General features: G+C 44.9%; 2 pseudogenes; one reads left to right on the forward strand and one right to left on the reverse strand.

The window, feature by feature from the left end:
• The first annotated feature begins 5,048 nt into the window (after window positions 1-5,048).
• On the forward strand, window positions 5,049-5,845 carry LOC136172619 (TLE family member 5 pseudogene; annotated as a pseudogene).
• Window positions 5,846-10,364: 4,519 nt separating this feature from the next.
• On the reverse strand, window positions 10,365-10,823 carry LOC136172458 (NADH dehydrogenase [ubiquinone] 1 beta subcomplex subunit 8, mitochondrial pseudogene; annotated as a pseudogene).
• Window positions 10,824-11,503: the final 680 nt, after the last annotated feature.

The following is an 11,503-nucleotide window of genomic DNA, read 5'->3' on the forward strand; positions in this document are numbered from 1 at the left end:
GCCATCCAACCATCTCATCCTCTGTCGTCCCCTTCTCCTCCTGCCCCCAATCCCTCCCAGCACCAGGGTACCTCCCTCTAATTTTGATCCTCAAACAGATCTGGGTGAATACCTGTTCATACCCTCACCCAAACTCTCCCTAGACTCAGATGTAACAAGAGGATTCCTAAGAAGCTGTTATCTGAGATCTAATGTACTTCTAAAAATACCTGTTGAGAGAGGTTTTCTAATTGTTCATACCTACAGACTACTGACAGAATGAAACCAGCCCTGCCTGTCTCTCCTTAGGCAAACATGGGTCTTTTCCTGATAATTTCAGGTTGAATAAGAATTGTTAAGACTTCATCATCCCATAATAAAATTTGGCAAGGACATATATTTTTTTAAAAGGGGGGGGAGCAGAAAAAATGCTGCTCTATACCATACACAGAAATCTAATTGGGTTCTCCTCTTATAGAACATTTGGTGGTTGTTCCATGAGCAGTGACCAAAAAAAGGGCTACCAGACCATTTTAGAGAGCAACCTGCTGCCAGCCATGCTGAAATACTGACTAACACATTCCCAGTGCCTTTAGTGCTCTCTGGCTCATGACTGCAAAGAAGATTTTTTTCAATGAATTTCTTAAAACTTAGAGGAACAATAATGCTACACTAGAGTAACAGCTCAGAGAAAGTGAACTCTGAGACCTAAAGTCTTATCTTGAGGCAAATAGAATTTTATACTGTTTCAAGCTAATTTGTTCAAAAGTTCTCTCATTGATGCTTCACTCCTTTCACTGCACACTCCATTACCCTCTTAAAAAGAAGGACTCTACCTAACTTGATACATATATTCTATATCTTTCATTTTCTAAAAATTGCCACTGGGAAAATGGACATTGTGGTTCACTTGACCATGATGTCGCACCCATATGAAAAAAAATCATCTGACTTAATTTTTCTATTGAATTGATTTGCTTAAGGTACCATGTGCAATACCCTTTACTCAACTCACCCAACATAACTGAAATTTAATCCACACTGTATTTGGCATTTTAAATCCTAGGCCCTTAGAAACCTCTCCACATCCACAGGGAAAAGCAAGAGTCAGACAGGCTATGTAAAAAGACTCATTTAGCCAAGGCCAGAGAAAGAATCGTTCCACATCCATCTCTGACAGTAGAGTGCAGGTCCCCAAGGACTGATCAAGACGGTGTTTCCCTTCTCCTCAGCCAGCTTCTGACTGGACTTCTTTCATTCCTTTAAAGTTTTGTCAGTTCAGAGAATTTAACTCTCCCAAGGTTCCAGCGACATCAGTTGAGTTCATGAATGAAAAACTGGGGCTCATTCAGACCTATCTTTTCTGAAGAACTGTGGGGTTAAGCATTTCATTTGCTCCCCTTTACGTCCTTGGCCCCAGGAAGTTAGGCAGGGCCACGTGGCTTGCTTTGACCAGTGAAATGCAAACAGATCAGTTACATCACTTCCAGGACAAAGCATTTAATTGCAAGTATTCATACCACAGTTTGCTACTCTCTGCCTCCATCATCAGCGTGGTACATCTTGAGAGGAAGTCTCTTTCAGCACTAGCCTGTGTCCTCTAAGTGACTGTGACAAGCAGAGCCCTCCTATCAAGCCATGGCAGATACACAGGGTAATAGAGAAATAAACCATTGTTCTTTTTAGTCACTGATTTTTTTAAACTCCATTACAAGTTCATTCATTCTAATAGAGGAAATTAGGGACTACTGTGTATGAAAAAAGGCAAAATAAGGGCTTTTGTGGATGAGGGACTAGAGAAGTGGCAGGCTGAAGGGTAGGCTGTGGAGAGGTTAATGAATAAGTCCCGGTCTGTCCCTACCAGTGCCATAGGCAGTTAGTGTCCAGAGAGTGCTGGGGCCAAAGCAGGAAACTTGTATGAGAACCAGTCTTGTGCCCAAGAGATGAGTAGAACCAGAGAACTGACCTAGTCCAAGGAAGCTTCCCGAAATTGTCACTAGTAGCTCTGAATGCTCTGGAACAGTCATAGAAAGTTGAGTTCACAGTCTGCATTAGTCCAAGTCTCAAAGAAGCACCCAATAAATTGAGGTTAAGGGAGGCAAGAAATTTGTTTTAAGGGATTAAAACAGACAACACCAGTGGAGAAAAATGAGGGGGATGGGTGGGGAAGAAGAGGCAGGGAGGACAATCAAACCACAATAAGTTCAGACTTCTTCAAAGGAGAGAGAAGGGAGGGAGGTATAAAACACCATGCACTTCCCAGGAAAGTTGTAGCAAGACTGATGGAGACTCCTCAGTCAAAATCACCCTTCAGAGGAGCTGTGTTTCCATGTCTTAAAATCCCTGCCACATGTAGCCTTGGCTGGGAGCAGTTCCTAGAAAATAGGGCCTGATGCTGTGGCGACTAGCAAGGGCTAAACCCTGTTTCCAAGGAGGAGGTCCCAGTGGAGAATTTTCCAAACCCCCACATAGCTGTAACATCATATTTTATACAGCTTATAAAAGTCTAACAGGGAAGAAGGCCAATGATTCCACATAACACGTAGAACATTATTTCTTGGTGATAATAGTACTGCCTTATATTTGTTTCAAGGTGTATATCTTGCTAAGTGCTTTTACTTATCTCCTCCCATTGTAAACAGTCCAGGTGACATTATTCCCATTATAAGACTGGGAAGCTTGAAGCTCTCTAGGACTCCTGACCATGCAGAGGGGAGCTGAGCCTGGCACTCAACCATCTATTCTTAGTCCAAGCTAAGCCCACAGTATAATGAAGGCACCTGCTGAAAGTCAGTGCGCTGAAAATGTCTGCACTGTCCTTAAACAAGAATTAATTTTAGGTCACTTGCTTAAAAGCTACTCTCGAAAGAAAAGTCACTTGAAAAAGGCTCTGTGTTTATTCTTTCTCTCGAGGCAGCATTCACAGGGCAAGAACAGATTTGTCTCTAGCAGAGAAACCCAAGGATGGCTCACAAGATGCCCTTCAGTGGGTGACCAGAGGCTGGAGTCTCTAATGGCCAGACCAGCCCATGTGGTTTCAGAATGGAAGGAGAAGTTCTCCAGCCGAGATAGCTCACTGTAAATGCAGAGGAGATGATCCAGTTTGGAAATGCAGATACTGCAGAGAAAACTCTTGTTAACAGGTAGAAACTCCCTCAACTGGGCAACAGGCCTGTTTATGTGGAATGAGACTAGTATATACTTTCCTTTAATGTTAACACAGATATTTTCTTCTCAAAAAGAAAGAACCAAAAATAGTAAAGCAGGAATTACCCAGAGAGAAGGAAAAAACCCAGATCATAGTTCCACTCTCTGAATTGGCACAGCTCAGTAAGGAGGGAGAAGCTGACTTCCTGCCAAGTTTCAGTGTGCCACCAAAAATTAAAGACACCAGATAAAGGCAACCCAGTCCAGGAGCTATGGCACCTGAGATGCAAATAAACAAGAAAACTTTAAGTTCTAAGAAGAAAGGATTACAATGTGTCCATTTTAAGATGGCTGATTACATTGAGACCACTGAAAACAGTGATATTTTCATTGGGTGTCAAAAACACCTAAGAAAAAAAACCTTTTAATGTATGAAATTATCTCCCAGGGGAATACGATGTGAACCATTTCCATTTCTACAGTGCACTTGTCCATGCAACTTCCTTCCAGAGTAGGATGGAAACAAATGCCCATTAGATCTCTTTGGGCTTGCTTCCAGCAGAGGAAAATGTTCTGGGTGAAATGGCACCCCAGTAAACCACACTGAACCTGGCTTTTATTTCACACTTAAGAATCGTTTACTCGGAAGTGGAAAGTTGCTTTCCTTTCTTAGCACGAGCAACTGCCTTGGGCAGCCAAAAAGCAAATAACAGAGTGGTGGGCTAAAAAGGTCTCTAAGTTCTGGTCCCGATGCTGTCACTAACTGGGTCTTGTTGGACAAGTCATGTAATCACCCACAACCTGTTTCCTTATTTATAAAAGGATACAGTTCAAAAGTTCAAAGCCTTTTTTCTCCTCCAGTTGATCTAGGAAGCTTTGAAAGAACACAGATGCCTGGGACTGAATCAGAATCTCTGGGAGTCTAAGATTTTAAAGCTCTCCCAGTGGTTCAGATGAGGCCACTCCATAGGCCAGTATTTTAGGGTTGACTACACAAGATGTTCAAGATTCCCTCCAGTTCTAAAATTCTCTGATGAGAAGGTAGAGAAGAGGAGGTCAAGGAGAGGTGTGCTATGGCACCAGCCTCACTGAGCGCATGTTAGAACTGCAGGCTCTAGTGGGAGAAGCCCAAGATGACCCGAGTAGGACGTGGAGCTCACTTCTCCCCCACAAACACATCGAAATGCAGGCTCTTGGGCCCTATCCCAGAAGCTTACTGAATTAGAATCTATGTTTTAACAAGATCCCCAGTGATTCATAAACATGTGAATGTTGACAGCTCTGCTCTATCCTACATAATCAGGAGTGAACCCGTGGGTCATTTTCCTGCCCAGTCTCTGTGGCCTGGCCAACCAGGAACACAACACAAGAAAAACACGCAGCTTCAGGTGGTAACTGTTTCTGGGAGCCATGCTCCTCAAAGAATGTGATTTGGGGACATTGTCGTCTCACTGTAAGTCCCCTTTCAAATTTGTGGAAAATGCCTGTGAAGGCAAAAGTGAGGCCAGATCAGGAGAGAGTGCTAGTTGGGGGTGGGGGGGAGGATATTATTCTTCCAGCTATCAACCAAGCAAAATTTTATAAATGAAATTTCTAGAGGTGAGGTTGAGAGTATTGAGAAAGAAATTTTAATATATGTTAGACTGCTAGTCCTTTAATAGGGCAGGGGGAAATAAAATCTGTTGCAGCTCACTTTCTCAGATGTTTGCTATTCTTACCCACAATTCTGCTCTTAGGGGAGGGGAAGTCTGATTTACAAAATTTAGATAAGGCATGTAAAAAGACAGAGCAGGAAGCAGGTGAGGCTAGGCACAGGAGGCTGCAGCGATGGCCCTGGGAGCTGCGGGTTCGTGCTGCGGAGACAAAGGCGAGGTTGCCCTGAGCAGATGGAGCCTGGGCACACCCCGCCGTGACTTCACAAGATGTCAGCACAAAGCAGGCATTCTGGCTGGTCATACACACTCCAGCAACTCAAATTCACCACCTCAGACCCCTGTGACCTCATCAAAGATGATATTCAGCTGCTGCAGGCTCAGTATCACAGTTTGAAACTTGAATGTGACAAGGTGGCCAGCAAGAAACCAGAGACGCAGCATCATTATGTGATGTACTACGAAATATCCTAGGGCCTTCCAGGTGGCTCAGTGGTGAAGAATTCTCCTGCCAATGTAGGAGATGTGGGTTCAGTCCCTGGGTCGGGAAGATCCCCAGAAGAAGGGAATGACTGCCCACTCCATTATTCTTGCCTGGAGAATCCCATGGACAGAGGAGCCTGAAGGGCTACAGTCCATGGGGTCACAAAAGAGTCGAACATGACTGAGAGATTAAGCACACGAAATATCCTGCAACTTTAACATCAAGATGCACAAGCAAGCTGAAATCTTCAAGGGGCTGAATGGGATAAGTGCCAGAACCAGCCCTACCTTTCCCTAGAGCAGTAGCAGCAGTTCTTAGGAACCATCCAGTGGGCTAATAAGCAGGTTACAGTTCCTGAGCTGAACTCCATCATCTGACAGAAACTCCAAGCCCACCAAGCTTCCCAGCTGCAGGCTCTTGCCCTGCCCTGGCCCAACCGCCTGGGGAAGCTACAGCCCCTTCACTGCTGGGACTTAGCATAGGCACGGCCTCTTCTCACTGTCTGTGTTCCCTGGCTCACCTCTCCAAGGAAAACAATAATAGGCATGATGGCGGTACCCACCAGAAGGATGATGGCAGGTGAGAAGCCAGAGAGTGGGCAGCTGAGATGGGGAGGGGAAGGGGACAAAAGGGAGACAGACACAGAGAAAGAGCCAGGTTCATCGTAAGACAGGGTATGCTCAGTTCAGTTCAGTTCAGTCGCTCAGTCGTGTCCGACTCTTTGCGACCCCATGAACCACAGCACGCCAGGCCTCCCTGTCCATCACCAACTCCTGGAGTCCACCCAAACTCATGTTCATCAAGTCGATGATGCCATCCAACCATCTCATCCTCTGTCGTCCCCTTCTCCTCCTGCCCTCAATCTTCCACAGCATCAAGGTCTTTTTAAATGAGTCAGCTCTTCGCATCAGGTGGCCAAAGTATTGGAGTTTCAGCTTCAACATCAGTCCTTCCAATGAACACCCAGGACTGATCTCCTTTAGGATGGACTGGTTGAATCTCCTTGCTGTCCAAGGGACTCTCAAGAGTCTTCTCCAACACCACAGTTCAAAAGCATCAATTTTTCGGCACTTAGCTTTCTTTATAGTCCAACTCTCACATCCATATATGACCACTAGAAAAACCATAGATGGACCTTTGTTGACAAAGCAATGTCTCTGCTTTTTAACATGCTCTAGGTTGGTCATAACTTTCCTTCCAAGGAGTAAGCGTCTTTTAATTTCATGGCTGCAATCACCATCTGCAGTGATTTGGGAGCCCCAAAAAATAAAGTCAGCCACTGTTTCCACTGTTTCCCCATCTATTTGCCATGAAGTGATGGGACCAGATGCCATGATCTTAGTTTTCTGAATGTTGAGCTTTAAGCCAACTTTTTCACTCTCCTCTTTCACTTTCATCAAGAGGCTCTTTAGTTCTTCTTCACTTTCTGCCATAAGGGTGGTGTCATCTGCGTATCTGAGGTTATTGATATTTCTCCCAGTAATCTTGATTCCAGCTTGTGCTTCCTCTGGCTCAGTGTTTCTCATGAGCTACTCTGCATATAAGTTAAATAAGCAAGGTGACAATATACAGCCTTGACGTACTCCTTTTCCTATTTGGAACCAGTCTGTTGTTCCACGCTCAGGACTGACTAAACTCTGCTAGTATTTATGGTAGCACCTGTTGGGCCCCTCACCCTACCAATGTGCCACCCCTAACTTTGCTCCTACCCTTGACTCCTGCCCTCCCTCCTCTCCCTGTGCAGCCTGAAAGGGTGAATACCTCCTCAGGCCACAGATAAGGCAAGCTGCAGCCTAGAAGTGCAAATGGGAGGCCAGGTTAGAAGGGAGCAAAATGTCTAGCAGGTCAACACCCACTGCAACTCCTGGACTCACACACGTGTAATGGACATCCTCCTGTGAGCTCCTCCTGGAACACCCCACCTCCCACCTGTCACTCCATGCAACCACAATGTTAGCTGGCCCTGCTGCACTGGAGTCCCCATGACTCCCCCTCCTCCACACTCATCCTCCACTACTTCCTGATGCCCACGCCCACCTGGTTCTCTCCCCTCACCCAAGAAAGAAAGAGGGGTTGGGGACAGTATGTTTAGATCATGGAGCAGGATGGGGCAGGTGTTGACCCGGAATTCCCTTTCTCCCCTTCGCAAATAAAGTTGTTGTTCAGCCGCTAAGTCATGTCCAACTCTTCATAACCCTATGGACTGTAGCCCGCTAGGCTCCTCTGTCCATGGGATTCTCCAGGCAAGAATACTGGAGTGGGTCACTATGCCCTCCTCTAGGGGATCTTCCCAACCCAGGGATCAAACTCAAGTCTCTTGATTCTCCTGCACTGGCAGGCAGATTATTTACCACTGCACCACCTAGGAATAAAGATGCTGCTGCTGCTAAATCGCCTCAGTCATGTCCGACTCTGTGCGACCCCATAAACAGCAGTCCACCAGGCTCCGCCGTCCCTGGGATTCTCCAGGCAAGAACACTGGAGTGGGTTGCCATTTCCTTCTCCAATGCCTGAAAGTGAAAAGTGAAAGTGAAGTCCTCAGTCGACTGTTAGTGAACCCATGGACTGCAGCCCACCAGGCTCCTCCATCCATGGGATTTTCCAGGCAAGAGTAGGAATAAAGATGAGGGTACTCTAAATAAATAAATGCAATAAAAGTAAAAACCAGGAAAAAATTTTTTTAAATCTTCCCGGACCAAAAAAAAAGTCTTCCCAGACAGAAGAAAATCTTGCTATTTTTTTCTCAAGGAAAAGAAGCTCCCAGTTTTATTCTTTTACAGCAAACTACTGCAATAAAATTCTTAGAGGAACCCTAAGGCCCCTGGGTATTGCACGGGTGAGTATTCATTACAAGAAAGAGATGATGTTATTCTTGCAAATATTCCTTCTGCTACTTTGGAAATGTGCCATACTTACTTTCTCTTCCACGCTAAAGCTGAACTTTATATGAGAAATTTTTTTGTAGTTATTGTGCACAGAAATTATTACAGGAACAATGTCTATAACTTGCCCAGTTTTATAAAAGAAAGAAATACCTAGCTAAGAAGGGTAGCACTTTTCATCTGAGGACCCATAAATTAAATCAAAATTTGGTAATCTTGCAAATAGGCTTCCAGGTCGCCTGGCCCTAGAACTGAGGACAAGAAAAAAGTTCTCTGCAGGTCCACACACCAACCTCTACCCTCCAAATCCACCACCCATATCCCAGAGCACCTCCACTTACTTTCTTGATTCCCAAGGATAGGTGAGCCAATTCAAAACACTAACATAAATTTCTCAGATCGTTATATTTGGAGATTAAACAGACTGGAAAGTTTGGGAGGGAATCTGGTAGAAAGGAGGTTGGAGAGGAGAGGACAGAACAACGGACATGAGAGCATTAGGATGGCATTCTGCAGCAGACACCTTGAAGGCAGGGGTCAGGTGTACACAACAGAAAGGCACTATGATTGTTTAGAGACCTGAGGGTCAAAGAACAGGGTTCATGCGAAGCAGGAGAACAGAAAGGTCAGAGAGTATCAAGTCCACACAGCACTCTGCCTCAGTCTTTTGATGGCTGACCCAAGCCCCTCCTCTGCATGTACATGGCAGATTGCTTACCCTATCCTAGGCCACTTTTCCTAAATGGCACTGGGCAGTGTAAGGAATGGAGATGAGAAGAAAGACTCTTACTCAGGCCTTGATTTCCATGGGATCCAGGCCTCAACCTTGGCTGCATCTTCTTTTCTCACGTCAAGGTTTATTTTTTTTTTAATAAAGAAAAGTCTAAGTTCTATATGTGTGTTTCACACATACGTACATGTTTAAACATGAGCATTTACATCACAATGACTTGTGGATACCATGACTCTTCCTACCATCTCTCTCACATATACCCATCTCTCACAAAAAGAATAAACCAATAAAAAATTTGTCAGTCTTTGATTTAATATTTCCTGAGTCAAGAATCTCTCTACCCGTTGAGGCTGCCCACTTCACTACTTGGCAGCATTTTGAAAAGACAACAGTGTTCCCCTTATATTGAATGAAAATATGTTTCCACAAAGCGCTGCCTTTTTGATCCTCAGTCTTTCTTCTGGCTCCAAAGAATCTAATTTTCATTCTATGACACAACCCTTTGGATATCTGAAGAAGGCAATCAACTCCTCTTAGAACTATCTGTCACTGTTCTGTGCATTAAGCTATCCATTGTCCACATGCCCAAATGAACTGATTAAATTATATAAAATTTCTCAGAAAAGCCTGGGCAGGCATTCTCCTGATAAATCCAACATGATAATGCTTGCTTACAATTCTTCACCTTCCATTATGCTAACTTCTTTGATTAAATGTCGTAACGTGTCTTAGCTTGAACTGCTAAAACAGAAGTGTTATAGACCAGGTGGCTTAAACAATAAGGAGATACAGAAGGTCCTCTTCCAGGTTGCAGACTGCCATCTTCTCATTGTATCTTCACAGGGCAGAAAGAGAGAGAGAGAGCTCTCTGTGGTCTCTTTCACTAGGGCACTGCTGTTGCTGCTGCTAAGTCACTTCAGTCTTGTCCGACTCAGTGCAACCCCATAGACCGCAGCCCACCAGGCTCTTCTGTCCCTGGGATTCTCCAGGCAAGAATACTGGAGTAGGTTGCCATTTCCTACTCCAATGCATGCATGCATGCATGGTAAGTTGTTACAGTCATGTCTGACTCTGTGTGACCCTATGGACAGCAGCCCACCAGGCTCCTCTGTCCACAGGATTCTCTACGTCAGAATACTGGAGTGGGTCACAAGGGCACTAGTCCCATGAATGAGGTTTATACCCTCACGACCTGGTTACCTCCCAAAGGCCCCACCTCCTTTTCCCATTACATTGGGATTTCAACGTATAAATGCTAAGGGGACACAAATAGCCCATGACACCACCACAGTATTTACATACTGCCTCCTTCTGGCCTTGCTTCTACAACTCCACACTGAAGTAGAACCTCTTTTTTCTTTCTGTTTCTTTTTTATTTCCACAGCACTAAGTTTCATTAGGAATTTCATTAAGGTTCAATCTCCAGGGATGAGAGAGTCACTTAAGGGGAACAAAGCCTCCCCAGATCTCACGATGAATCACCAGCTCTATCTCTGTGGTAGGATTGCAGACCGCTTCCAGTTGCTGATCAGTATAAGGATGCAGCTTTGGTTCCACACATGGGCAGGTGAGTGGCATTCTCCCCACACCCAAAACATGAATGTCATGAAGGCCGTGAAGCTGCGGAGCTGCTTACGTGTGAGATTCCAAGAAACAGGCGTGGAGTACGCATCCACATGTTTCCTGCTATACACACCCAGGTCCCAGAGCCTCGGTTCACCCCAGTTCAACATCAGGTTTGGGTGGTCCCAGTCACACCAGGGATCCCTCTCCTGCTGTGATCTGTCAGGGAACTTCGAGTAGTCACCATATCCCATGCCATCACCCAGCCAGGGTTCCTCATCTTCCATCTGCATGTTGTACTTCTTGGCTGTAGCAGCTTGTTCTTCTAGGGTCTTGGGATGGGGCCCTGGGAGCATGTCCTTACTGATGTAGGAGTTGTCCATGCTCCCAAAGACACCATATTTCACCCTGCCCTCTATAGCCCTCAGTCTCACAGGACCATCCCCTGGCCACTGCCATCTTCATCTTCTTCCCTGGAAACTATAGACAACAATCCTAGACCAAATATCTACTTAAAATCCTATGGTTCTAATTCAAGTTTGTGGGTTTTCTCCTGACAAACAGATGAATATGATTAGCAGTGCTCTCTTTCCTTTAATGAATTAGATGGAACATTGATCACACTATTTTTAAGACTAATGAATCTAAACCTTGTAAGTACATTAGAATTACTTGGAGAGCTTTTAAAAATCATGATACCCAGGCCATATTTCAGACCACTTAAGTCAGAATCTCTGGGATGGAAGTCAAGCATCAGTATTTTCAAGTACTCCCCAGATAATTCCAATATGTATCCAAGGTTGAAAATCACCCAGAAGGGGGGAAAAAAATGGAGGAAGAGCTCTGAGAAAGGCCAGTCAATGAGAAATGTGAAGTTTTGGCTGAACAATTTGATGGCTGGTTGAATGAATGGTTGGGTGAGGGGAGGGAAGGCATGATTCATGATGTGATTTAGGATTTAGACCTAAGTTGGAAAGGATGTGAAAGCCCATTTTCAGAGCACAGGGGAAGAACATGGCTGTAGAGACCTATACTTGTTCCTCACCTGGGCCTGTTCAGAACC

This window comes from Muntiacus reevesi, chromosome 7 (genome assembly GCF_963930625.1).
Source record: "Muntiacus reevesi chromosome 7, mMunRee1.1, whole genome shotgun sequence".
NCBI lineage: Eukaryota > Metazoa > Chordata > Mammalia > Artiodactyla > Cervidae > Muntiacus > Muntiacus reevesi.